This window comes from Genypterus blacodes, unplaced genomic scaffold (assembly GCF_046128005.1).
Source record: "Genypterus blacodes isolate CSIRO-AG114 ecotype Tasmania unplaced genomic scaffold, CSIRO-AGI_Gbla_v1 ptg000039l_1, whole genome shotgun sequence".
In the NCBI taxonomy this organism is placed as follows: domain Eukaryota; kingdom Metazoa; phylum Chordata; class Actinopteri; order Ophidiiformes; family Ophidiidae; genus Genypterus; species Genypterus blacodes.
Window position 1 is genome coordinate 7,810,646 of NW_027466852.1, and position 25,152 is coordinate 7,835,797.

A 25,152-nucleotide genomic window follows, 5' to 3' on the forward strand; every position below is an offset into this window, starting at 1 on the left:
TGTAAATTGTGATATACATGAACTTGAGTGTAGTCATGTGTACATGGTGACTTGAACTGGGTCTGTCTCACCTATAAAGAGCCTCTGTGTGGCTGCTCTCCTCGTTTACGGCCATACCACTCTGAACACGCCCGATCTCGTCTGATCTCGGAAGCTAATCAGTGTCGGGCCAGGTTAGTACTTGGATGGGAGACCGCCTGGGAATACCCGGTGCCGTAAGCATTTTGGCCCTCTGAGCAGCAGGCCTCACCTGGTCCTCCTCCCTCATGTTTCACTCCCTCTGTGAACACGCAATTTCCCTCGGGAGAACAAAGTTGTATCTTATCTTATCTGAAATGTTAGTGTTCTTCTGATGAAGGCATCATGTAAATTGTGATATACATGAACTTGAGTGTAGTCATGCGTACACGGTGACTTGAACTGGGTCTGTCTCACCTATAAAGAGTTTCTGTGTGGCTGATCTCCTCGTTTACGGCCCTACCACTCTGAACACGCCTGATCTCGGAAGCTAAGCAGCGTCGGGCCAGGTTAGTACTTGGATGGGAGCCTGCCTGGGAATACCCGGTGCCGTAAGCATTTTGGCCCTCTGAGCAGCAGGCCTCACCTGGTCCTCCTCCCTCATGTTTTACTCCCTCTGTCAACACCCAATGTCCCTCAGGAAAATAAAGTTGTATCTTATCTTATCTTATATGAAAGCATACATTCAGAAAATGAGTATTGCACATGGGCATAACATGAGATGATTGAATGCACATGAGGAGTGAAGTACACGAGCCACTGTGTGACGATGATGATGATGATGATGATGATGATGATGATGATGATGATGATGATGAGGATGAAAGTGAGCGTCAGAGATGTTAGTGGTCCCTCTTTATGTTCTATGTGATGATTATCAGTTTCATTAGGTAAGACTTCATTATCCAGAAATGTGTGTTTCTGATAAAGGCATCATGTAAATTGTGATATACATGAACTGGAGTGTAGTCATGCGTACACGGTGACTTGAACTGGGTCTGTCTCACCTATAAAGAGCCTCTGTGTGGCTGCTCTCCTCGTTTACGGCCATACCACTCTGAACACGCCTGATCTCTTCTGATCTCGGAAGCTAAACAGCGTCAGGCCAGGTTAGTACTTGGATGGGAGACCGCCTGGGAATACCCGGTGCCGTAAGCATTTTGCCCTATGAGCAGCAGGCCTCACCTGGTCCTCCTCCCTCATGTTTCACTCCCTCTGTCAACACCCAATGTCCCTCGGGAGAATAAAGTTGTATCTTATCTTATCTTATATGAAATCATACATTCAGAAAATGAGTATTGCACATGGGCATAATATGAGATGATTGAATGCACATGAGGAGTGAAGTACACGAGCCACTGTGTGACGATGATGATGATGATGATGATGATGATGAGGATGAAAGTGAGCGCCAGAGATGTAAGTGGTCCCTCTGTATGTTCTATGTGATGATTATCAGTTTCATTAGGTACGACTTCATTATCCAGAAATGTGTGTTTCTGATGAAGGCATCATGTAAATTGTGATATACATGAACTTGAGTGTAGTCATGTGTACACGGTGACTTGAACTGGGTCTGTCTCACCTATAAAGAGCCTCTGTGTGGCTGCTCTCCTCATTTACGGCCATACCACTCTGAACACGCCCGATCTCGTCTGATCTCGAAAGCTAAGCAGTGTCGGGCCAGGTTAGTACTTGGATGGGAGACCGCCTGGGAATACCCGGTGCAGTAAGCATTTTGGCCCTCTGAGCAGCAGGCCTCACCTGGTCCTCCTCCCTCATGTTTCACTCCCTCTGTGAACACACAATTTCCCTCGGGAGAATAAAGTTGTATCTTATCTTATCTGAAATGTTAGTGTTCTTCTCATGAAGGCATCATGTAAATTGTGATATACATGAACTTGAGTGTAGTCATGCGTACACAGTGACTTGAACTGGGTCTGTCTCACCTATAAAGAGCCTCTGTGTGGCTGCTCTCCTCGTTTACGGCCATACCACTCTGAACACGCCTGATCTCGTCTGATCTCGGAAGCTAAGCAGCGTCGGGCCAGGTTAGTACTTGGATGGGAGACCGCCTGGGAATACCCGGTGCCGTAAGCATTTTGGCCCTCTGAGCAGCAGGCCTCACCTGGTCCTCCTCCCTCATGTTTCACTCCCTCTGTCAACACCCAATGTCCTTCGGGAGAATAAAGTTGTATCTTATCTTATCTGAAATGTGTGTTTATGATGAAGGCATCATGTCAATTGTGATATACATGAACTTGAGTGTAGTTATGTGTACACAGTGACTTGAACTGGGTCTGTCTTACCTATAAAGAGCCTCTGAGTGGCTGTTTTCATCGTTTACGGCCATACCACTCTGAACACGCCCGATCTCGTCTGATCTCTGAAGCTAAGCAGCGTCGGGCCAGGTTAGTACTTGGATGGGAGACCGCCTGGGAATACCCGGTGCAGTAAGCATTTTGGCCCTCTGAGCAGCAGGCCTCACCTTGTCCTCCTCCCTCATGTTTCACTCCCTCTGTCAACACCCAATGTCCCTCAAAGAATAAAGTTGTATCTTATCTTATCTTATATGTAATCATACATTCAGAAAATGATTATTGCACATGGGCATAATATGAGATGATTGAATGCCCATGAGGAGTGAAGTACACGAGCCACTGTGTGACAATGATGATGATGAGGATGAAAGTGAGCGTCAGAGATGTAAGTGGTCCCTCTGTATGTTCTATGTGATGATTATCAGTTTCATTAGGTAAGACTTCATTATCAAGAAATGTGTGTTTCTGATAAAGGCATCATGTAAATTGTGATATACATGAACTTGAGTGTAGTCATGTGTACACGGTGACTTGAACTGGGTCTGTCTCACCTATAAAGAGCCTCTGTGTGGCTGCTCTCCTCGTTTACGGCCATACCACTCTGAACATACCCGATCTCGTCTGATCTCAGAAGCTAATCAGCGTCGGGCCAGGTTAGTACTTGGATGGAAGACCGCCTGGGAATACCCGGTGCCGTAAGCATTTTGGCCCTCTGAGCAGCAGGCCTCACCTGGTCCTCCTCCCTCATGTTTCACTCCCTCTGTCAACACGCAATTTCCCTCGGGAGAATAAAGTTGTATCTTATCTTATCTATAATGTTAGTGTTCTTCTGATGAAGGCATCATGTAAATTGTGATATACATGAACTTGAGTGTAGTCATGTGTACAAAGTGACTTGAACTGGGTCTGTCTCACCTATAAAGAGCCTCTGTGTGGCTCCTCTCCTCGTTTACGGCCAGACCACTCTGAACATGCCCGATCTCGTCTGATCTCGGAAGCTAAGCAGCTTCGGGCCAGGTTAGTACTTGGATGGGAGACTGCCTGGGATTACCCGGTGCAGTAAGCATTTTGGCCCAATGAGCAGCAGGCCTCACCTGGTCCTCCTCCCTCATGTTTCACTCCCTCTGTGAACACGCAATTTCCCTCGGGAGAATAAAGTTGTATCTTATCTTATCTGAAATGTTCGTGTTCTTCTGATGAAGGCATCATGTAAATTGTGATATACATGAACTTGAGTGTAGTCATGCCTACACGGTGACTTGAACTGGGTCTGTCTCACCTATAAAGAGCCTCTGTGTGGCTCCTCTCCTCATTTACGGCCATACCACTCTGAACACGCCTGATCTCGTCTGATCTTGGAAGCTAAGCAGCATCGGGCCAGGTTAGTACTTGGATGGGAGACCCCCTGGGAATACCCGGTGCCGTAAGCATTTTGGCCCTCTGAGCAGCAGGCCTCACCTGGTCCTCCTCCCTCATGTTTCACTCCCTCTGTCAACACCCAATGTCCCTCAGGAGAATAAAGTTGTATCTTATCTTATCTTATATGAAAGCATACATTCAGAAAATGAGTATTGCACATGGGCATAATATGAGATGATTGAATGCCCATGAGGAGTGAAGTACACGAGCCACTGTGTGACGATGATGATGATGATGATGATGATGATGAGGATAAAAGTGAGCGCCAGAGATGTAAGTGGTCCCTCTGTATGTTCTATGTGATGATTATCAGTTTCATTAGGTAAGACTTCATTATCCAGAAATGTGTGTATCTGATGAAGGCATCATGTAAATTGTGATATACATGAACTTGAGTGTAGTCATGTGTACACGGTGACTTGAACTGGGTCTGTCTCACCTATAAAGAGCCTCTGTGTGGCTTCTCTCCTCGTTTACGTCCATACCACTCTGAACACGCCCGATCTCGTCTGATCTCGGAAGCTAATCAGCGTCGGGCCAGGTTAGTACTTGGTTGGGAGACCGCCTGGGAATACCGGGTGCCGTAAGCATTTTGGCCCTCTGAGCAGCAGGCCTCACCTGGTCCTCCTCCCTCATGTTTCACTCCCTCTGTCAACACCCAATGTCCCTCAGGAGAATAAAGTTGTATCTTATCTTATCTTATATGAAAGCATACATTCAGAAAATGAGTATTGCACATGGGCATAATATGAGATGATTGAATGCACATGAGGAGTGAAGTACACGAGCCACTGTGTGACAGTGATGATGATGAGGATGAAAGTGAGCGTCAGAGATGTAAGTGGTCCCTCTGTATGTTCTATGTGATGATTATCAGTTTCATTAGGTAAGACTTCATTATCCAGAAATGTGGTGTTTCTGATAAAGGCATCATGTAAATTGTGATATACATGAACTTGAGTGTAGTCATGTGTACACGGTGACTTGAACTGGGTCTGTCTCAGCTATAAAGAGCCTCTGTGTGGCTGCTCTCCTCGTTTACGGCCATACCACTCTGAACACGCCCGATCTCGTCTGATCTCGGAAGCTAAGCAGCGTCGGGCCAGGTTAGTACTTGGATGGGAGACCGCCTGGGAATACCCGGTGCAGTAAGCATTTTGGCCCTCTGAGCAGCAGGCCTCACCTGGTCCTCCTCCCTCATGTTTCACTCCCTCTGTGAACACGCAATTTCACTCGGGAGAACAAAGTTGTATCTTATCTTATCTGAAATGTTAGTGTTCTTCTGATGAAGGCATCATGTAAATTGTGATATACATGAACTTGAGTGTAGTCATGCGTACACGGTGACTTGAACTGGGTCTGTCTCACCTATAAAGAGCCTCTGTGTGGCTCCTCTCCTCGTTTACGGCCAGACCACTCTGAACACGCCCGATCTCGTCTGATCTCGGAAGCTAAGCAGCGTCGGGCCAGGTTAGTACTTGGATGGGAGACCGCCTGGGAATACCCGGTGCCGTAAGCATTTTGGCCGTCTGAGCAGCAGGCCTCACCTGGTCCTCCTCCCTCATGTGTCACTCCCTCTGTGAACACGCAATTTCCCTCGGGAGAACAAAGTTGTATCTTATCTTATCTGAAATGTTAGTGTTCTTCTGATGAAGGCATCATGTAAATTGTGATATACATGAACTTGAGTGTAGTCATGCGTACACGGTGACTTGAACTGGGTCTGTCTCACCTATAAAGAGCCTCTGTTGGCTCCTCTCCTCGTTTACGGCCAGACCACTCTGAACATGCCCGATCTCGTCTGATCTCGGAAGCTAAGCAGCTTCGGGCCAGGTTAGTACTTGGATGTGCGACTGCCTGGGAATACCCGGTGCAGTAAGCATTTTGGCCCTCTGAGCAGCAGGCCTCACCTGGTCCTCCTCCCTCATGTTTCACTCCCTCTGTGAACATGCAATTTCCCTCGGGAGAATAAAGTTGTATCTTATCTTATCTGAAATGTTAGTGTTCTTCTGATGAAGGCATCATGTAAATTGTGATATACATGAACTTGAGTGTAGTCATGCGTACACGGTGACTTGAACTGGGTCTGTCTCACCTATAAAGAGCCTCTGTGTGGCTCCTCTCCTCGTTTACGGCCATACCACTCTGAACATGCCTGATCTCGTCTGATCTTGGAAGCTAAGCAGCATCGGGCCAGGTTAGTACTTGGATGGGAGACCCCCTGGGAATACCTGGTGCCGTAAGCATTTTGGCCCTCTGAGCAGCAGGCCTCACCTGGTCCTCCTCCCTCATGTTTCACTCCCTCTGTCAACACCCAATGTCCCTCAGGAGAATAAAGTTGTATCTTATCTTATCTTATATGAAAGCATACATTCAGAAAATGAGTATTGCACATGGGCATAATATGAGATGATTGAAAGCACATGAGGAGTGAAGTACACGAGCCACTGTGTGACAATGATGATGATGATGATGATGATGATGATGAGGATAAAAGTGAGCGCCAGAGATGTAAGTGGTCCCTCTGTATGTTCTATGTGATGATTATCAGTTTCATTAGGTAAGACTTCATTAACCAGAAATGTGTGTTTCTGATGAAGGCATCATGTAAATTGTGATATACATGAACTTGAGTGTAGTCATGTGTACACGGTGACTTGAACTGGGTCTGTCTCACCTATAAAGAGCCTCTGTGTGGCTTCTCTCCTCGTTTACGTCCATACCACTCTGAACACGCCCGATCTCGTCTGATCTCGGAAGCTAATCAGCGTCGGGCCAGCTTAGTACTTGGATGGGAGACCGCCTGGGAATACCGGGTGCCGTAAGCATTTTGGCCCTCTGAGCAGCAGGCCTCACCTGGTCCTCCTCCCTGATGTTTCACTCCCTCTGTCAACACGCAATTTCCCTCGGGAGAATAAAGTTGTATCTTATCTTATCTGAAATGTGTGTATATGATGAAGGCATCATGTCAATTGTGATATACATGAACTTGAGTGTAGTCATGTGTACACGGTGACTTGAACTGGGTCTGTCTCACCTATAAAGAGCCTCTGTGTGGCTTCTCTCCTCGTTTACGTCCATACCACTCTGAACACGCCCGATCTCGTCTGATCTCGGAAGCTAATCAGCGTCGGGCCAGCTTAGTACTTGGATGGGAGACCGCCTGGGAATACCGGGTGCCGTAAGCATTTTGGCCCTCTGAGCAGCAGGCCTGACCTGGTCCTCCTCCCTCATGTTTCACTCCCTCTGTCAACACCCAATGTCCCTCAGGAGAATAAAGTTGTATCTTATCTTATCTTATATGAAATCATACATTCAGAAAATGAGTATTGCACATGGGCATAATATGAGATGATTGAATGCACATGAGGAGTGAAGTACACGAGCCACTGTGTGACAATGATGATGATGATGATGATGATGATGATGAGGATGAAAGTGAGCGTCAGAGATGTAAGTGGTCCCTCTGTATGTTCTATGTGATGATTATCAGTTTCATTAGGTAAGACTTCATTATCCAGAAATGTGGTGTTTCTGATAAAGGCATCATGTAAATTGTGATATACATGAACTTGAGTGTAGTCATGTGTACACGGTGACTTGAACTGGGTCTGTCTCAGCTATAAAGAGCCTCTGTGTGGCTGCTCTCCTCGTTTACGGCCATACCACTCTGAACACGCCCGATCTCGTCTGATCTCGGAAGCTAAGCAGCGTCGGGCCAGGTTAGTACTTGGATGGGAGACCGCCTGGGAATACCCGGTGCAGTAAGCATTTTGGCCCTCTGAGCAGCAGGCCTCACCTGGTCCTCCTCCCTCATGTTTCACTCCCTCTGCCAACACCCAATGTCCCTCAGGAAAATAAAGTTGTATCTTATCTTATCTTATATGAAAGCATACATTCAGAAAATGAGTATTGCACATGGGCATAATATGAGATGATTGAATGCACATGAGGAGTGAAGTACACGAGCCACTGTTTGACGATGATGATGATGATGATGATGATGATGATGAGGATGAAAGTGAGCGCCAGAGATGTAAGTGGTCCCTCTGTTTGTTCTATGTGATGATTATCAGTTTCATTAGGTAAGACTTCATTATCCAGAAATGTGTGTTTCTGATGAAGGCATCATATAAATTGTGATATACATGAACTTGAGTGTAGTCATGTGTACCCGGTGACTTGAACTGGGTCTGTCTCACCTAAAAAGAGCCTCTGTGTGGCTGCTCTCCTCGTTTACGGCCATACCACTCTGAACACGGAAGTAAGAGGAGGTGTGTGTGAGCTCCAGGCGTGCGTGTATTTTGACTGATCCTGTGCGGCAATTTTGATTTTGAGTTTGAACTGTGGCGTTTCTTTAAGCCCAGATTTTTCGTTTCTTTGATAGCTCGGTTTTTGGAGCCACCCCCAGCAGTTTTGACTGTCTGGGGGACACTTTAAGTTATTTATTTGTTTGTTTGGTTTCTGTTTTCCTGATGGAAAATAGTTTATACTGTGCTCCAAGTATGGTCAGAACCAGAGGAAAGGGAGCCAGAGTCGCTGCACCGGGCCCGGACCGGACGGCCGAGGCAAACGAGCCGATGGTGAAAGACGATCGGGCGTACAGGACCGTGGACGGTCAGAATATGACGGGAGAAATGGAGGATACACGTGCGGTGACAGCGCCTGACGTAGCCGAAAATGCGGAAGGAGGAAGAGGGCAGGAGAGAGAAATCATCAGAGAGGAAGAGATACGGATTATTAAGGATAAAGCTGAAGAGTTTCAGCAAAATTTAACGCTCGCCCTGGAGCTGATTGGAGAAGATAAAGTGACCGCAATGGAGCTGATCCAGGCAATACAAGACACTTGTGGGAAAATCATCGCCTGCCGGTACACAGGCAGAAATAAATATGAGATCACAATGAATCACCCGAAGGGGAAAGAAAGACTATTGGACGGCATAAAAATTGGACAGACCGCGATCATGTCCAAGGAGTTATGTAATGATGAGCTGGTGGTCTCGTTTCTGGGGCTGCCGGCGTATATCACGGACAGCGTCATTCTGGGCAAGCTGAACAGCTGGGGAGTGAGTGCAGTATCCCCGATCATCAGGAGAATGTGGCCGGGAACTAGAATTGCTGACGGAACAAGATACGTGAAAGTTAAATTCACGGAGACGGTCCAATCACTTCCATATTCGACCAAGTTTGAGACGGCTTTTGGAGCAGAGTTCTTCAGAGTTTTGCACGACAAACAGGTGAAAGTGTGCAGACAGTGCATACAGACTGGTCATATCCTGAGGGACTGTCCAGATTTCCTTTGTAGAAAATGTGGAGAGCAGGGGCACTATGCAAGGGAGTGCATGGGCAGAGGGAACAAATGCCAGAGCTGCAAAAAGGAGAGCAGCAGATGTGTTTGTGAGGACGTTGATCATGCTCCAGGGACGGGAGGAAAGCAACGTGAGGAGCAGGAAGAATCGAGAGAGAATATCTCTGAGAGGGAGGAGACCGAGAAGGATCGTGCGGAGGGGGAAGCGGAGAAAGGAAGAGACATACTGGAGTCGGACGGAGAGCAAGGAATGGAGGTGAGAGGATCGACAGCTGAGGTGCCGGGACATGGAGACGCAGCAGAGGGGCAGAGTGTGGATACATCGGAGAGAAAGGAGAGGAAGGTGAAAATTGTTCAACTTCAGCGGCCCCCAGAATCAGACTCAGAGATATGCTTGACGGGGTCTCAAGAGTCGGGGAACTCGGAGTCTGATATGGACCTCGGAAACAGCCAGGAGCTGGGGAAGAGAAGACTGCAATGGATGCTGAAGACAAGGGGATCAAAAAGAGGAAAAAGTAAGACGTGAACTGTAGCATAAAGATGATGGGCCTGATTTATCTCTATGTATTTACAATGTTAAAAATACTATCGCAAAACACAAACGGCTTAAGATGTATTAACAAGATGCGAGATGTTTTAAGGGTGGATACTTTTGACATCCTCTGTGTACAAGAGACTAAGTGGACAAGGGAGTGGAGAAGCTATCTGAGGGATACATGGGCTGGAAAAGTGTGGGCAAACAACGGTGTAAATGGACGAGCCGGAGTCGCTATTTTTGCTAAAGGAGATAAGATCCAAAATGTTAAGGAAATAGTGAAGGATGATGAGGGAAGGGTGATCGGTATTGAATTTATTTACAGGAATGGGCTTTACAAACTTTTGAATATTTATGCACCGAATGAGGACAACAAGCGTGGAATTTTCTTTGATCAACTAAAACCGCATTTGGGAGGGAACATTTGTGTAGTGGGGGATTTTAACTGTGCACTTACGAGGTTGGATATATCAAGCAACAATACATACAAAAGTGATATAAGTAGGAAATCGCTAAATGAGCTTTTTGACTATTTCAACCTGGTAGATCTGTGGAGGGTGCGCAATATGGGAGAAAGGGGCTTTTCCAGACGACAGACGGTTCTGGGGAAACTTAAACAGTCCAGGATTGACTTATGTCTATTAGCATCTGGGCTGGAAAAAAAGATTTCAAAATGCTGGTATGAGTTCACAGGGTTTAGCGATCATGCAAGGTTATGGGTGGAGCTGGGGGAGAAAGAGCACAAAGGTGGAGGGTTATGGTGTTTAAATAACAGTGTTTTGCTGGATGGAAAATATAGGGAGAAAGTTGAAAATCTACTGAAAGAAAGAAAAAGAGAACTGCAGGGTGAGGGTTGTATAAATATGGGGGAGTGGTGGGAGGAGGTGAAATTGCACATCAAAAAAGTGACAATAAACTATTGTAAAAATAAAATGGAGAAGGAAAGAAGGACTGAGTATAGTTTAAGAGACCAGATTAATAAAGAGCTGGAAAGGTCGATTGCAGAGGAAAACTTCAACAATCTAAAATATCTCATGCTGAGAAAACAATTAGATGAGCTTGAGAAGAAACGGAGCAGAGGGGCAGCTATCAGATCAAGGATGAAGGATATTTTAGAAGGGGAAAAGAATACAAGTTTCTTTTTAGGGCTTGAAAAAAGACAGCAAAAGAAAGCTCATCTGCAAAACCTGAAAAATGAAGAGGGTAAGACAATGGAGAAGACAGGGGAAATGCTGGAGGTGGCTCATAAACATTTTAAAAAACTTTTTTCAAAGATGGAGGTAAACTCTACAGACCACAGTGTTTTTGAAGGGATAGAAAAAAAATTAGGGGAAGAGGACAGAGCAGACTGTGATAAAAACATAACAGAGGAAGAATTGGAAAGAGCAATAAATGGTTTGAATAAGAACAAAAGTCCAGGGCTGGATGGGTTATCGGGGGAATTTTACATCACCTTTAAACAGGTGATAAAGCCAATTCTCCTGAGAATCTTTCAATGCATGGAGCGGGAGGGGAAAGCATCTGGGGACTTCTTCACGGGGCTAATCCGAGTGGTGTATAAGAATAAGGGTGACAAAGGTGATTTGGGGAATTATAGGCCAATTAGTCTGCTAAATACAGATTATAAAATACTGGCTAAAATCCTGGCAAACAGATTGAAGGAGGTGATAGGCACAGTGGTGAATCCCTGTCAGTGTTATGGTGTGGTAGGGAGAGACATTAGTGACATCATCTTATCGATCCAGGACATCTTTGACAAAATGAATCAGAAGGGAGGGCTGTACATAGGGGTTGATTTAGAGAAGGCGTTTGATAGGGTGGATCATGATTTTTTGTTTAAAACACTGGGAAAGATGGGTTTCGGGGAAGGTTTCACTAAATGGATTAGGTTAATATATAGGAATGCCATCAGTAGGGTGAAAATAAACGGGAGGTTAACTGAGAGCTTCGCTCTGGAGAGGTCAATCAGGCAAGGATGCCCGCTTTCAGCTATGTTATACTCCATAGCGGCAGAACCCTTGTCTGCCCTCATTAGGAGGGACCCAGGGATTTTGGGGATTGAAATGGAAGATAAAACGGACACGAAAATCTACCAGTACGCAGATGACATAAGTATTACGGTTAGGGATGAGAGGAGTGTAGACAGGGTGCTGCAGCATGTAGAGTGCTATGAGAGGGCATCTGGGGCCAAAATCAATGGGAAAAAAACCGAGCTAATGGGCTTTGGTGATGGTTTCGATTGTGTAAATAAATGGAATTTTGTAAAGAGAAATGAAATGGTGAAGGTTTTGGGTGTATACGTAGGTAAGAATCGAGATGCAGCAACAAAACAAACGTGGGGTGAAATAGAGGGAAAAATCTAAATGCGATTGGATTTCTGGTCCGGGAGGAAATTGAATCTAAGGGGTAAAGTGATAGTAACTAACGCCCTCCTCCTGTCCAAGTGTCAGTATGCGCTAAGAGTCTGTGAAATGCCGGACAGGGTAATAGGAAAGCTGAATGACATGATGAGTGCTTTCATCTGGAATAAAAAACAGCATTTGATAGCCAGGAAGGTGCTCATCAATGGGCAGAAGGAGGGCGGTTTGAAATTGGTGGACCTGAAAAGTAAAAAGCTTAGTGCACGGATTCGACTGTTAGGGAAATTTATGGGAAACGCAAAGATTTACGCGTGGCAGAAGTGCCTCGACTCTTGCCTACAGGGGTGGGATAATAGAGGAGTGTTTAATCTATGTAGGGAAACGGAGCAAAGGGAAAGAGCACAGGTTAATGCATTTACAGGGGAAATACTTGAAGCGTGGAATATTTTACTGGGGGATTTAAAGTTTAGATGTGAGACTGCGGAGCAGGTGTTACACCAACCAGTTTTCAGAAATCCGGCAATAAGGTGTCAGGGGAAGGTATTTTCAGGGAGGTACTTGGAGGAACTAGGTTTAAATCAGGTGAAGCACTTTATCCAAAGAGGTGGTGGATTTCTGCAGGAGGAAGTAATCCAGGAGGTCAGGGGAAGATTAGGGAAAGTGAGACCAATAGAGATCAAAAGACTATGCCAGAGAATTTTAGAGGGGTTACCTCGTAGCTGGGTGGCGCTGGTGAAGGGGAGGAGGGCAGAGAAGGCTCTGGAGTTGGTCAGTTTCTCCCTCATCCAAGGAGGGAAAGAGCATGACATACGATCAGTTAACTCCAAGATACTATATAGAGTGTTTTTGGGAAAGGAAAAGAAGAAAGCGGCAGCTGAGGAAGTATGGCTAAGGCAGTTCCATGGGCTTCAGAGGGAGCACATTTGGTCAGATCTAAATGTGAAGTTCATTTCATCAGAGTGCTTTGATACAAATTTCAGGCTCAGACACAATAGAATATTTGTCAATTTGGTGCTAAACCAGATAAATAGACTCAACAGCAAGGTTTGTGATATATGTGAGGTGGAAGTGGAGACATTTAGGCACTTTATTTTTGAATGTAAGGAGTTAAAAGTGTTTTTTGAGAAACTGGACCAATGCTTTCAAAAATGTAGAGTCACAATCACGGAAAAGGAAAAATGGGAGAGGTTTTTTCTATTTGGGTATAAGGAAAGGAAAGCAGGGGTGAACAAATGGCTTATCAATTACATTCTGAGTTATGCCAAACATGTCATCAGACTTCGGAGAAACTATTCACATTTCGAGGACAAAAAAGTGAACATCTGGAGATTTTTCTGTAACTTTATGAAAAGGAATGTGAGTCTGCTGTGGGATGGTGGGGACAAGAATTTCAAACAAAAGGTGCTGGAAGATAACTGTCTATTTGTGTGTGGAAATCAGGGTGGGGTGCAAATGTCAATAGGTCAAGGGTGAGGGGTGATGGGTGAAGGAAAAAAAAAAAGAAAAAAAAAAAGATGTGATGAATGGTGTTATGGATTGTTGGAAATAATTGGATTTGATTTGAAATGACTTGTATTTACTTGTGTAAAATGTATTTGTAAAAATATTTATTTTTTGATAATAAAAGAGAAAAAAAAAAACACGCCCGATCTCGTCTGATCTCGGAAGCTAAGCAGCATCAGGCAAGGTTCGTACTTGGATGGGAGACCGCCTGGGAATACCCGGTGCAGTAAGCATTTTGGCCCTCTGAGCAGCAGGCCTCACCTGGTCCTCCTCCCTCATGTTTCACTCCCTCTGTGAACACGCAATTTCCCTCGGGAGAACAAAGTTGTATCTTATGTTATCTTATATGAAATCATACATTCAGAAAATGAGTATTGCACATGGGCATAATATGAGATGATTGAATGCACATGAGGAGTGAAGTACACGAGCCACTGTGTGACGATGATGATGATGATGATGAAAGTGAGCGTCAGAGATGTAAGTGGTCCCTCTGTATGTTCTATGTGATGATTATCAGTTTCATTAGGTAAGACTTCATTATCCAGAAATGTGTGTTTCTGGTGAAGGCATCATGTAAATTGTGATATACATGAACTTGAGTGTAGTCATGTGTACACGGTGACTTGAACTTGGTCTGTCTCACCTATAAAGAGCCTCTGTGTGGCTGCTCTCCTCGTTTACGGCCATACCACTCTGAACACGCCCGATCTCGTCTGATCTCGGAAGCTAATCAGCGTCGGGCCAGGTTAGTACTTGGATGGGAGACCGCCTGGGAATACCCGGTGCCGTAAGCATTTTGGCCCTCTGAGCAGCAGGCCTCACCTGGTCCTCCTCCCTCATGTTTCACTCCCTCTGTCAACACCCAATGTCCCTCAGGAAAATAAAGTTGTATCTTATCTTATCTTATATGAAAGCATACATTCAGAAAATGAGTATTGCACATGGGCATAATATGAGATGATTGAATGCACGAGGAGTGTAGTACACGAGCCACTGTGTGACGATGATGATGATGATGATGATGATGATGATGATGATGAGGATAAAAGTGAGCGCCAGAGATGTAAGTGGTCCCTCTGTATGTTCTATGTGATGATTATCAGTTTCATTAGGTAAGACTTCATTATCCAGAAATGTGTGTTTCTGATAAAGGCATCATGTAAATTGTGATATACATGAACTTGAGCGTAGTCATGTGTACACGGCGACTTGAACTGGGTCTGTCTCACCTATAAAGAGCCTCTGTGTGGCTGCTCTCCTAGTTTACGGCCATACCACTCTGAACACGCCCGATCTCGTCTGATCTCGGAAGCTAAGCAGCGTCGGGCCAAGTTAGTACTTGGATGGGAGACCGCCTGGGAATACCCGGTGCAGTAAGCATTTTGGCCCTCTGAGCAGCAGGCCTCACCTGGTCCTCCTCCCTCATGTTTCACTCCCTCTGTGAACACGCAATTTCCCTGGGGAGAATAAAGTTGTATCTTATCTTATCTGAAATGTTAGTGTTCTTCTGATGAAGGCATCATGTAAATTGTGATATACATGAACTTGAGTGTAGTCATGTGTTCACGGTGACTTGAAATGGGTCTGTCTCACCTATAAAGAGCCTCTGTGTGGCTGCTCTCCTCGTTTACGGCCATACCACTCTGAACATGCCTGATCTCGTCTGATCTCGGAAGCTAAGCAGTGTCGGGCCACGTTAGTACTTGGATGGGAGACCGCCTGGGAATACCCGGTGCCGTAAGCATTTTGGCCCTCTGAGCAGCAGGCCTCACCTGGTCCTCCTCCCTCATGTTTCACTACCTCTGTCAACACGCACTTTCCCTCGGGAGAATAAAGTTGTATCTTATCTTATCTGAAATGTTAGTGTTCTTCTGATGAAGGCATCATGTAAATTGTGATATACATGAACTGGAGTGTAGTCATGCGTACACGGTGACTTGAACTGGGTCTGTCTCACCTATAAAGAGCCTCTGTGTGGCTGCTCTCCTCGTTTACGGCCATACCACTCTGTACACGCCCGATCTAGTCTGATCTCGGAAGCTAATCAGCGTCGGGCCAGGTTAGTACTTGGATGGGAGACCGCCTGGGAATACCCGATGCCGTAAGCATTTTGGCCCTCTGAGCAGCAGGCCTCACCTGGTCCTCCTCCCTCATGTTTCACTCCCTCTGTCAACACCCAATGTCCCTCAGGAGAATAAAGTTGTATCTTATCTTATCTTATATGAAAGCATACATTCAGAAAATTAGTATTGCACATGGGCATAATATGAGATGATTGAATGCACATGAGGAGTGAAGTACACGAGCCAGTGTGTGACGATGATGATGATGATGATGATGATGATGATGAGGATGAAAGTGAGCGCCAGAGATGTAAGTGGTCCCTCTGTATGTTATATGTGATGATTATCAGTTTCATTAGGTAAGACTTCATTATCCAGAAATGTGTGTTTCTGATGAAGGCATCATGTAAATTGTGATATACATGAACTTGAGTGTAGTCATGTGTTCACGGTGACGTGAACTGGGTCTGTCTCACCTATAAAGAGCCTCTGTGTGGCTGCTCTCCTCGTTTACGGCCATACCACTCTGAACACGCCTGATCTCGTCTGATCTCGGAAGCTAAGCAGCGTCGGGCCAGGTTAGTACTTGGATGGGAGACCGCCTGGGAATACCCGGTGCCGTAAGCATTTTGGCCCTCTGAGCAGCAGGCCTCACCTGGTCCTCCTCCCTCATGTTTCACTCCCTCTGTCTACACCCAATGTCCCTCAGGAGAACAAAGTTGTATCTTATCTTATCTGAAATGTTAGTGTTCTTCTGATGAAGGCATCATGTAAATTGTGATATACATGAACTTGAGTGTAGTCATGCGTACACGGTGACTTGAACTGGGTCTGTCTCACCTATAAAGAGCCTCTGAGTGGCTGCTCTCCTCGTTTACGGCCATACCACTCTGAACACGCCCAATCTCGTCTGATCTCTGAAGCTAATCAGCGTCGGGCCAGGTTAGTACTTGGATGGGAGACCGCCTGGGAATACCCGGTGCCGTAAGCATTTTGGCCCTCTGAGCAGCAGGCCTCACCTGGTCCTCCTCCCATATGTTTCACTCCCCATGTGAACACGCAATTTCCCTCGGGAGAATATAGTTCGATCTTATCTTATCTGAAATGTTAGTGTTCTTCTGATGAAGGCATCATGTAAATTGTGATATACATGAACTTGAGTGTAGTCATGTGTACACGGTGACTTGAACTGGGTCTGTCTCACCTAAAAAGAGCCTCTGTGTAGCTGCTCTCCTCGTTTACGGCCATACCACTCTGAACACGCCCGATCTCGTCTGATCTCTGAAGCTAAGCAGCGTCGGGCCAAGTTAGTACTTGGATGGGAGACCGCCTGGGAATACCCGGTGCAGTAAGCATTTTGGCCCTCTGAGCAGCAGGCCTCACCTGGTCCTCCTCCCTCACGTTTCACTCCCTCTGTCAAAACCCAATGTCCCTCGGGAGAATAAAGTTGTATCTTATCTTATCTTATATGAAAGCATACATTCAGAAAATGAGTATTGCACATGGGCATAATATGAGATGATTGAATGCACATGAGGAGTGAAGTACACGAGCCACTGTGTGACGATGATGATGATGATGATGATGATGATGAGGATAAAAGTGAGCGCCAGAGATGTAAGTGGTCCCTCTGTATCTTCTATGTGATGATTATCAGTTTCATTAGGTAAGACTTCATTATCCAGAAATGTGTGTTTCTGATGAAGGCATCATGTTAATTGTGATATACATGAACTTGAATGTAGTCATGTGTACACGGTGACTTGAACTGGGTCTGTCTCACCTATAAAGAGCCTCTGTGTGGCTTCTCTCCTCGTTTACGTCCATACCACTCTGAACACGCCAGATCTCGTCTGATCTCGGAAGCTAATCACCGTCGGGACAGGTTAGTACTTGGATGGGAGACCGCCTGGGAATACCCGGTGCCGTAAGCATTTTGGCCCTCTGAGCAGCAGGCCTCACCTGGTCCTCCTCCCTCATGTTTCACTCCCTCTGTCAACACGCAATTTCCCTCGGGAGAATAAAGTTGTATCTTATCTTATCTGAAATGTTAGTGTTCTTCTGATGAAGGCATCATGTAAATTGTGATATACATGAACTTGAGTGTAGTCATGCGTACACGGTGACTTGAACTGGGTCTGTCTCACCTATAAAGAGCCTCTGTGTGGCTCCTCTCCTCGTTTACGGCCAGACCACTCTGAACACGCCCGATCTCGTCTGATCTCGGAAGCTAAGCAGCGTCGGGCCAGGTTAGTACTTGGATGGGAGACCGCCTGGGAATACCCGGTGCCGTAAGCATTTTGGCCATCTGAGCAGCAGGCCTCACCTGGTCCTCCTCCCTCATGTTTCACTCCCTCTGTGAACACGCAATTTCCCTCGGGAGAACAAAGTTGTATCTTATCTTATCTGAAATGTTAGTGTTCTTCTGATGAAGGCATCATGTAAAACGTGATATACATGAACTTGAGTGTAGTCATGCGTACACGGTGACTTGAACTGGGTCTGTCTCACCTATAAAGAGCCTCTGTGTGGCTCCTCTCCTCGTTTACGACCAGACCACTCTGAACACGCCCGATCTCGTCTGATCTCGGAAGCTAATCAGCGTCGGGCCAGGTTAGTACTTGGATGGGAGACCGCCTGGGAATACCCGGTGTCGTAAGCATTTTGGCCGTCTGAGCAGCAGGCCTCACCTGGTCCTCCTCCCTCATGTTTCACTCCCTCTGTCAACACCCAATGTCCCTCAGGAGAATAAAGTTGTATCTTATCTTATCTTTTATGAAAGCATACATTCAGAAAATGAGTATTGCACATGGGCATAATATGAGATGATTGAATGCACATGAGGAGTGAAGTACACGAGCCACTGTGTGACGATGATGATGATGATGATGATGATGATGATGAGGATAAAAGTGAGCGCCAGAGATGTAAGTGGTCCCTCTGTATCTTCTATGTGATGATTATCAGTTTCATTAGGTAAGACTTCATTATCCAGAAATGTGTGTTTCTGATGAAGGCATCATGTAAATTGTGATATACATGAACTTGAGTGTAGTCATGTGTACACGGTGACTTGAACTGGGTCTGTCTCACCTATAAAGAGCCTCTGTGTGGCTTCTCTCCTCGTTTACGTCCATACCACTCTGAACACGCCCGATCTCGTCTGATCTCGGAAGCTAATCACCGTCGGGACAGGTTAGTACTTAGATGGGAGACCGCCTGGGAATACCCGGTGCCGTAAGCATTTTGGCCCTCTGAGCAGCAGGCCTCACCTGGTCCTCCTCCCTCATGTTTCACTCCCTCTGTCAACACGCAATTTCCCTCGGGAGAATAAAGTTGTATCTTATCTTATCTGAAATGTGTGTTTATGATGACGGCATCATGTCAATTGTGATATACATGAACTTGAGTGTAGTTTTGTGTACACGGTGACTTGAACTGGGTCTGTCTTACCTATAAAGAGCCTCTGAGTGGCTGCTTTCCTCGTTTACGGCCATACCACTCTGAACACGCCCGATCTCGTCTGATCTCGGGAGCTAAGCAGCGTCGGGCCAGGTTAGTGCTTGGATGGGAAACCGCCTGGGAATACCCGGTGCAGTAAGCATTTTGGCCCTCTGAGCAGCAGGCCTCACCTGGTCCTCCTCCCTCATGTTTCACTCACTCTGTCAACACCCAATGTCCCTCAGGAGAATAAAGTTGTATCTTATCTTATCTTATATGAAATCATACATTCAGAAAATGAGTATTGCACATGGGCATAATATGACATGATTGAATGCACATGAGGAGTGAAGTACACGAGCCACTGTGTGACAATGATGATGATGAGGATAAAAGTGAGCGTCAGAGATGTAGGTGGTCCCTCTGTATGTTCTATGTGATGATTATCAGTTTCATTAGGTAAGACTTCATTATCCAGAAATGTGTGTTTCTGATAAAGGCATCATGTAAATTGTGATATACATGAACTTGAGTGTAGTCATGTGTACACGGTGACTTGAACTGGGTCTGTCTCACCTACAAAGAGCCTCTGTGTGGCTGCTCTCCTCGTTTACGGCCATACCACTCTGAACACGCCCGATCTCGTCTGATCTCGGAAGCTAATCAGCGTCGGGCCAGGTTAGTACTTGGATGGGAGACCGCCTGGGAATACCCGGTGCCGTATGCATTTTGGCCCTCTGAGCAGCAGGCCTCACCTGGTCCTCCTCCCTCATGTTTCACTCCCTCTGTCAACACGCAATTTCCCTCGGGAGAATAAAGTTGTATCTTATCTTATCTGAAATGTTAGTGTTCTTCTGATGAAGGCATCATGTAAATTGTGATATACATGAACTTGAGTGTAGTCATGCGTACACGGTGACTTGAACTGGGTCTGTCTCACCTATAAAGAGCCTCTGTGTGGCTCCTCTCCTCCTTTACGGCCAGACCACTCTGAACACGCCCGATCTCGTCTGATCTCGGAAGCTAAGCAGCGTCGGGCCAGGTTAGTACTTGGATGGGAGACCGCCTGGGAATACCCGGTGCTGTAAGCATTTTAGCCGTCTGAGCAGCAGGCCTCACCTGGTCCTCCTCCCTCATGTTTCACTCCCTCTGTGAACACGCAATTTCCCTCGGCAGAACAAAGTTGTATCTTATCTTATCTGAAATGTTAGTGTTCTTCTGATGAAGGCATCATGTAAATTGTGATATACATGAACTTGAGTGTAGTCATGCGTACACGGTGACTTGAACTGGGTCTGTCTCACCTATAAAGAGCCTCTGTGTGGCTCCTCTCCTCGTTTACAGCCAGACCACTCTGAACACGCCCGATCTCGTCTGATCTCGGAAGCTAAGCAGCGTCGGGCCAGGTTAGTACTTGGATGGGAGACCGCCTGGGAATACCCGGTGCCGTAAGCATTTTGGCCGTCTGAGCAGCAGGCCTCACCTGGTCCTCCTCCCTCATGTTTCACTCCCTCTGTCAACACCCAATGTCCCTCAGGAGAATAAAGTTGTATCTTATCTTATCTTATATGAAAGCATACATTCAGAAAATGAGTATTGCACATGGGCATAATATGAGATGATTGAATGCACATGAGGAGTGAAGTACACGAGCCACTGTGTGACGATGATGATGATGATGATGATGATGATGATGATGATGATGAGGATAAAAGTGAGCGCCAGAGATGTAAGTGGTCCCTCTGTATGTTCTATGTGATGATTATCAGTTTCATTAGGTAAGACTTCATTATCCAGAAATGTGTGTTTCTGATAAAGGCATCATGTAAATTGTGATATACATGAACTTGAGTGTAGTCATGTCTACACGGTGACTTGAACTGGGTCTGTCTCACCTATAAAGAGCCTCTGTGTGGCTGCTCTCCTCGTTTACGGCCATACCACTCTGAACATGCCCGATCTCGTCTGATCTCGGAAGCTAAGCAGCGTCGGGCCAGGTTAGTACTTGGATGGGAGACCGCCTGGGAATACCCGGTGCCGTAAGCATTTTGGCCCTCTGAGCAGCAGGCCTCACCTGGTCCTCCTCCCTCATGTTTCACTCCCTCTGTCAACACGCAATTTCCCTCGGGAGAATAAAGTTGTATCTTATCTTATCTGAAATGTTAGTGTTCTTCTGATGAAGGCATCATGTAAATTGTGATATACATGAACTTGAGTGTAGTCATGCGTACACGGTGACTTGAACTGGGTCTGTCTCACCTATAAAGAGCCTCTGTGTGGCTCCTCTCCTCGTTTACGGCCAGACCACTCTGAACACGCCCGATCTCGTCTGATCCCGGAAGCTAAGCAGCGTCGGGCCAGGTTAGTACTTGGATGGGAGACCGCCTGGGAATACCCGGTGCCGTAAGCATTTTGGTCGTCTGAGCAGCAGGCCTCACCTGGTCCTCCTCCCTCATGTTTCACTCCCTCTGTGAACACGCAATTTCCCTCGGGAGAACAAAGTTGTATCTTATCTTATCTGAAATGTTAGTGTTCTTCTGATGAAGGCATCATGTAAATTGTGATATACATGAACTTGAGTGTAGTCATGCATACACGGTGACTTGAACTGGGTCTGTCTCACCTATAAAGAGCCTCTGTGTGGCTCCTCTCCTCGTTTACGGCCATACCACTCTGAACACGGAAGTAAGAGGAGGTGTGTGTTAGCTCCAGGCGTGCGTGTATTTTGACTGATCCTGTGCGGCAATTTTGATTTTGAGTTTGAACTGTGGCGTTTCTTTAAGCCCAGATTTTTCGTTTCTTTGATAGCTCGGTTTTTGGAGCCACCCCCAGCAGTTTTGACTGTCTGGGGGACACTTTAAGTTATTTATTTGTTTGTTTGGTTTGTGTTTTCCTGATGGAAAATAGTTTATACTGTGCTCCAAGTATGGTGAGAACCAGAGGAAAGGGAGCCAGAGTCGCTGCACCGGGCCCGGACCGGACGGCCGAGGCAAACGAGCCGATGGTGAAAGACGATCGGGCGTACAGGACCGTGGACGGTCAGAATATGACGGGAGAAAATGAGGACACACGTGCGGTGACAGCTCCTGACGTAGCCGAAAATGCGGAAGGAGGAAGAGGGCAGGAGAGAGAAATCATCAGAGAGGAAGAGATACGGATTATTAAGGATAAAGCTGAAGAGTTTCAGCAAAATTTAACGCTCGCCCTGGAGCTGATTGGAGAAGATAAAGTGACCGCAATGGAGCTGATCCAGGCAATACAAGACACTTGTGGGAAAATCATCGCCTGCCGGTACACGGGCAGAAATAAATATGAGATCACAATGAATCACCCGAAGGGGAAAGAAAGGCTATTGGACGGCATAAAAATTGGACAGACCGCGATCATGTCCAAGGAGTTATGTAATGATGAGCTGGTGGTCTCGTTTCTGGGGCTGCCGGCGTATATCACGGACAGCGTCATTCTGGGCAAGCTGAACAGCTGGGGAGTGAGTGCAGTATCCCCGATCATCAGGAGAATGTGGCCGGGAACTAGAATTGCTGACGGAACAAGATACGTGAAAGTTAAATTCACGGAGACGGTCCAATCACTTCCATATTCGACCAAGTTTGAGACGGCTTTTGGAGCAGAGTTCTTCAGAGTTTTGCACGACAAACAGGTGAAAGTGTGCAGACAGTGCATACAGACTGGTCATATCCTGAGGGACTGTCCAGATTTCCTTTGTAGAAAATGTGGAGAGCAGGGGCACTATGCAAGGGAGTGCATGGGCAGAGGGAACAAATGCCAGAGCTGCAAAAAGGAGAGCAGCAGATGTGTTTGTGAGGACGTTGATCATGCTCCAGGGACGGGAGGAAAGCAACGTGAGGAGCAGGAAGAATCGAGAGAGAATATCCCTGAGAGGGAGGAGACCGAGAAGGATCGTGCGGAGGGGGAAGCGGAGAAAGGAAGAGACATACTGGAGTCGGACGGAGAGCAAGGAATGGAGGTGAGAGGATCGACAGCTGAGGTGCCGGGACATGGAGACGCAGCAGAGGGGCAGAGTGTGGATACATCGGAGAGAAAGGAGAGGAAGGTGAAAATTGTTCAACTTCAGCGGCCCCCAGAATCAGACTCAGAGATATGCTTGACGGGGTCTCAAGAGTCGGGGAACTCGGAGTCTGATATGGACCTCGGAAACAGCCAGGAGCTGGGGAAGAGAAGACTGCAATGGATGCTGAAGACAAGGGGATCAAAAAGAGGAAAAAGTAAGACGTGAACTGTAGCATAAAGATGATGGGCCTGATTTATCTCTATGTATTTACAATGTTAAAAATACTATCGCAAAACACAAACGGCTTAAGATGTATTAACAAGATGCGAGATGTTTTAAGGGTGGATACTTTTGACATCCTCTGTGTACAAGAGACTAAGTGGACAAGGGAGTGGAGAAGCTATCTGAGGGATACATGGGCTGGAAAAGTGTGGGCAAACAACGGTGTAAATGGACGAGCCGGAGTCGCTATTTTTGCTAAAGGAGATAAGATCCAAAATGTTAAGGAAATAGTGAAGGATGATGAGGGAAGGGTGATCGGTATTGAATTTATTTACAGGAATGGGCTTTACAAACTTTTGAATATTTATGCACCGAATGAGGACAACAAGCGTGGAATTTTCTTTGATCAACTAAAACCGCATTTGGGAGGGAACATTTGTGTAGTGGGGGATTTTAACTGTGCACTTACGAGGTTGGATATATCAAGCAACAATACATACAAAAGTGATATAAGTAGGAAATCGCTAAATGAGCTTTTTGACTATTTCAACCTGGTAGATCTGTGGAGGGTGCGCAATATGGGAGAAAGGGGCTTTTCCAGACGACAGACGGTTCTGGGGAAACTTAAACAGTCCAGGATTGACTTATGTCTATTAGCATCTGGGCTGGAAAAAAAGATTTCAAAATGCTGGTATGAGTTCACAGGGTTTAGCGATCATGCAAGGTTATGGGTGGAGCTGGGGGAGAAAGAGCACAAAGGTGGAGGGTTATGGTGTTTAAATAACAGTGTTTTGCTGGATGGAAAATATAGGGAGAAAGTTGAAAATCTACTGAAAGAAAGAAAAAGAGAACTGCAGGGTGAGGGTTGTATAAATATGGGGGAGTGGTGGGAGGAGGTGAAATTGCACATCAAAAAAGTGACAATAAACTATTGTAAAAATAAAATGGAGAAGGAAAGAAGGACTGAGTATAGTTTAAGAGACCAGATTAATAAAGAGCTGGAAAGGTCGATTGCAGAGGAAAACTTCAACAATCTAAAATATCTCATGCTGAGAAAACAATTAGATGAGCTTGAGAAGAAACGGAGCAGAGGGGCAGCTATCAGATCAAGGATGAAGGATATTTTAGAAGGGGAAAAGAATACAAGTTTCTTTTTAGGGCTTGAAAAAAGACAGCAAAAGAAAGCTCATCTGCAAAACCTGAAAAATGAAGAGGGTAAGACAATGGAGAAGACAGGGGAAATGCTGGAGGTGGCTCATAAACATTTTAAAAAACTTTTTTCAAAGATGGAGGTAAACTCTACAGACCACAGTGTTTTTGAAGGGATAGAAAAAAAATTAGGGGAAGAGGACAGAGCAGACTGTGATAAAAACATAACAGAGGAAGAATTGGAAAGAGCAATAAATGGTTTGAATAAGAACAAAAGTCCAGGGCTGGATGGGTTATCGGGGGAATTTTACATCACCTTTAAACAGGTGATAAAGCCAATTCTCCTGAGAATCTTTCAATGCATGGAGCGGGAGGGGAAAGCATCTGGGGACTTCTTCACGGGGCTAATCCGAGTGGTGTATAAGAATAAGGGTGACAAAGGTGATTTGGGGAATTATAGGCCAATTAGTCTGCTAAATACAGATTATAAAATACTGGCTAAAATCCTGGCAAACAGATTGAAGGAGGTGATAGGCACAGTGGTGAATCCCTGTCAGTGTTATGGTGTGGTAGGGAGAGACATTAGTGACATCATCTTATCGATCCAGGACATCTTTGACAAAATGAATCAGAAGGGAGGGCTGTACATAGGGGTTGATTTAGAGAAGGCGTTTGATAGGGTGGATCATGATTTTTTGTTTAAAACACTGGGAAAGATGGGTTTCGGGGAAGGTTTCACTAAATGGATTAGGTTAATATATAGGAATGCCATCAGTAGGG

General features: G+C 45.8%; 27 non-coding genes and 7 pseudogenes across 27 annotated transcripts; all 34 read left to right on the forward strand.

Moving 5' to 3' along the window:
- The first annotated feature begins 103 nt into the window (after nt 1-103).
- On the forward strand, nt 104-222 carry LOC142998753 (5S ribosomal RNA). Its single transcript, XR_012963049.1, has one exon. It is a non-coding gene; the product is annotated as a 5S ribosomal RNA (ribosomal RNA).
- Nucleotides 223-467: 245 nt separating this feature from the next.
- LOC142998372 (5S ribosomal RNA) lies at nt 468-576 on the forward strand (annotated as a pseudogene).
- Nucleotides 577-1,057: 481 nt separating this feature from the next.
- Nucleotides 1,058-1,176, forward strand: LOC142997735 (5S ribosomal RNA). The gene has a single exon (XR_012962447.1). It is a non-coding gene; the product is annotated as a 5S ribosomal RNA (ribosomal RNA).
- A 459-nt stretch (nt 1,177-1,635) lies between these two features.
- On the forward strand, nt 1,636-1,754 carry LOC142997687 (5S ribosomal RNA). Its single transcript, XR_012962401.1, has one exon. It is a non-coding gene; the product is annotated as a 5S ribosomal RNA (ribosomal RNA).
- Nucleotides 1,755-1,999: 245 nt separating this feature from the next.
- On the forward strand, nt 2,000-2,118 carry LOC142998801 (5S ribosomal RNA). The gene has a single exon (XR_012963094.1). It is a non-coding gene; the product is annotated as a 5S ribosomal RNA (ribosomal RNA).
- A 241-nt stretch (nt 2,119-2,359) lies between these two features.
- LOC142997681 (5S ribosomal RNA) lies at nt 2,360-2,478 on the forward strand. Its single transcript, XR_012962395.1, has one exon. It is a non-coding gene; the product is annotated as a 5S ribosomal RNA (ribosomal RNA).
- A 444-nt stretch (nt 2,479-2,922) lies between these two features.
- LOC142997789 (5S ribosomal RNA) lies at nt 2,923-3,041 on the forward strand. Its single transcript, XR_012962497.1, has one exon. It is a non-coding gene; the product is annotated as a 5S ribosomal RNA (ribosomal RNA).
- A 245-nt stretch (nt 3,042-3,286) lies between these two features.
- Nucleotides 3,287-3,405, forward strand: LOC142998328 (5S ribosomal RNA; annotated as a pseudogene).
- Nucleotides 3,406-3,650: 245 nt separating this feature from the next.
- On the forward strand, nt 3,651-3,769 carry LOC142997936 (5S ribosomal RNA). Its single transcript, XR_012962638.1, has one exon. It is a non-coding gene; the product is annotated as a 5S ribosomal RNA (ribosomal RNA).
- A 460-nt stretch (nt 3,770-4,229) lies between these two features.
- On the forward strand, nt 4,230-4,348 carry LOC142997637 (5S ribosomal RNA). Its single transcript, XR_012962353.1, has one exon. It is a non-coding gene; the product is annotated as a 5S ribosomal RNA (ribosomal RNA).
- Nucleotides 4,349-4,794: 446 nt separating this feature from the next.
- Nucleotides 4,795-4,913, forward strand: LOC142997191 (5S ribosomal RNA). The gene has a single exon (XR_012961926.1). It is a non-coding gene; the product is annotated as a 5S ribosomal RNA (ribosomal RNA).
- Nucleotides 4,914-5,158: 245 nt separating this feature from the next.
- On the forward strand, nt 5,159-5,277 carry LOC142998934 (5S ribosomal RNA). The gene has a single exon (XR_012963219.1). It is a non-coding gene; the product is annotated as a 5S ribosomal RNA (ribosomal RNA).
- A 244-nt stretch (nt 5,278-5,521) lies between these two features.
- On the forward strand, nt 5,522-5,640 carry LOC142998342 (5S ribosomal RNA; annotated as a pseudogene).
- A 245-nt stretch (nt 5,641-5,885) lies between these two features.
- On the forward strand, nt 5,886-6,004 carry LOC142997829 (5S ribosomal RNA). The gene has a single exon (XR_012962537.1). It is a non-coding gene; the product is annotated as a 5S ribosomal RNA (ribosomal RNA).
- A 463-nt stretch (nt 6,005-6,467) lies between these two features.
- LOC142997847 (5S ribosomal RNA) lies at nt 6,468-6,586 on the forward strand. Its single transcript, XR_012962555.1, has one exon. It is a non-coding gene; the product is annotated as a 5S ribosomal RNA (ribosomal RNA).
- Nucleotides 6,587-6,827: 241 nt separating this feature from the next.
- On the forward strand, nt 6,828-6,946 carry LOC142997848 (5S ribosomal RNA). The gene has a single exon (XR_012962556.1). It is a non-coding gene; the product is annotated as a 5S ribosomal RNA (ribosomal RNA).
- A 464-nt stretch (nt 6,947-7,410) lies between these two features.
- LOC142997192 (5S ribosomal RNA) lies at nt 7,411-7,529 on the forward strand. Its single transcript, XR_012961927.1, has one exon. It is a non-coding gene; the product is annotated as a 5S ribosomal RNA (ribosomal RNA).
- Nucleotides 7,530-14,142: 6,613 nt separating this feature from the next.
- LOC142998882 (5S ribosomal RNA) lies at nt 14,143-14,261 on the forward strand. The gene has a single exon (XR_012963169.1). It is a non-coding gene; the product is annotated as a 5S ribosomal RNA (ribosomal RNA).
- Nucleotides 14,262-14,728: 467 nt separating this feature from the next.
- LOC142997607 (5S ribosomal RNA) lies at nt 14,729-14,847 on the forward strand. Its single transcript, XR_012962323.1, has one exon. It is a non-coding gene; the product is annotated as a 5S ribosomal RNA (ribosomal RNA).
- Nucleotides 14,848-15,092: 245 nt separating this feature from the next.
- On the forward strand, nt 15,093-15,211 carry LOC142997725 (5S ribosomal RNA). The gene has a single exon (XR_012962437.1). It is a non-coding gene; the product is annotated as a 5S ribosomal RNA (ribosomal RNA).
- A 245-nt stretch (nt 15,212-15,456) lies between these two features.
- On the forward strand, nt 15,457-15,575 carry LOC142998033 (5S ribosomal RNA; annotated as a pseudogene).
- Nucleotides 15,576-16,038: 463 nt separating this feature from the next.
- On the forward strand, nt 16,039-16,157 carry LOC142998803 (5S ribosomal RNA). The gene has a single exon (XR_012963096.1). It is a non-coding gene; the product is annotated as a 5S ribosomal RNA (ribosomal RNA).
- Nucleotides 16,158-16,402: 245 nt separating this feature from the next.
- LOC142997954 (5S ribosomal RNA) lies at nt 16,403-16,521 on the forward strand. The gene has a single exon (XR_012962656.1). It is a non-coding gene; the product is annotated as a 5S ribosomal RNA (ribosomal RNA).
- Nucleotides 16,522-16,766: 245 nt separating this feature from the next.
- Nucleotides 16,767-16,885, forward strand: LOC142997987 (5S ribosomal RNA). The gene has a single exon (XR_012962688.1). It is a non-coding gene; the product is annotated as a 5S ribosomal RNA (ribosomal RNA).
- Nucleotides 16,886-17,345: 460 nt separating this feature from the next.
- LOC142998291 (5S ribosomal RNA) lies at nt 17,346-17,464 on the forward strand (annotated as a pseudogene).
- A 245-nt stretch (nt 17,465-17,709) lies between these two features.
- Nucleotides 17,710-17,828, forward strand: LOC142998935 (5S ribosomal RNA). The gene has a single exon (XR_012963220.1). It is a non-coding gene; the product is annotated as a 5S ribosomal RNA (ribosomal RNA).
- Nucleotides 17,829-18,073: 245 nt separating this feature from the next.
- LOC142997399 (5S ribosomal RNA) lies at nt 18,074-18,192 on the forward strand. Its single transcript, XR_012962125.1, has one exon. It is a non-coding gene; the product is annotated as a 5S ribosomal RNA (ribosomal RNA).
- Nucleotides 18,193-18,655: 463 nt separating this feature from the next.
- Nucleotides 18,656-18,774, forward strand: LOC142998212 (5S ribosomal RNA; annotated as a pseudogene).
- A 241-nt stretch (nt 18,775-19,015) lies between these two features.
- Nucleotides 19,016-19,134, forward strand: LOC142998050 (5S ribosomal RNA; annotated as a pseudogene).
- A 445-nt stretch (nt 19,135-19,579) lies between these two features.
- On the forward strand, nt 19,580-19,698 carry LOC142997319 (5S ribosomal RNA). Its single transcript, XR_012962050.1, has one exon. It is a non-coding gene; the product is annotated as a 5S ribosomal RNA (ribosomal RNA).
- A 245-nt stretch (nt 19,699-19,943) lies between these two features.
- Nucleotides 19,944-20,062, forward strand: LOC142997504 (5S ribosomal RNA). Its single transcript, XR_012962228.1, has one exon. It is a non-coding gene; the product is annotated as a 5S ribosomal RNA (ribosomal RNA).
- A 245-nt stretch (nt 20,063-20,307) lies between these two features.
- LOC142997492 (5S ribosomal RNA) lies at nt 20,308-20,426 on the forward strand. The gene has a single exon (XR_012962216.1). It is a non-coding gene; the product is annotated as a 5S ribosomal RNA (ribosomal RNA).
- A 472-nt stretch (nt 20,427-20,898) lies between these two features.
- Nucleotides 20,899-21,017, forward strand: LOC142998775 (5S ribosomal RNA). The gene has a single exon (XR_012963069.1). It is a non-coding gene; the product is annotated as a 5S ribosomal RNA (ribosomal RNA).
- A 245-nt stretch (nt 21,018-21,262) lies between these two features.
- LOC142997552 (5S ribosomal RNA) lies at nt 21,263-21,381 on the forward strand. The gene has a single exon (XR_012962273.1). It is a non-coding gene; the product is annotated as a 5S ribosomal RNA (ribosomal RNA).
- Nucleotides 21,382-25,152: the final 3,771 nt, after the last annotated feature.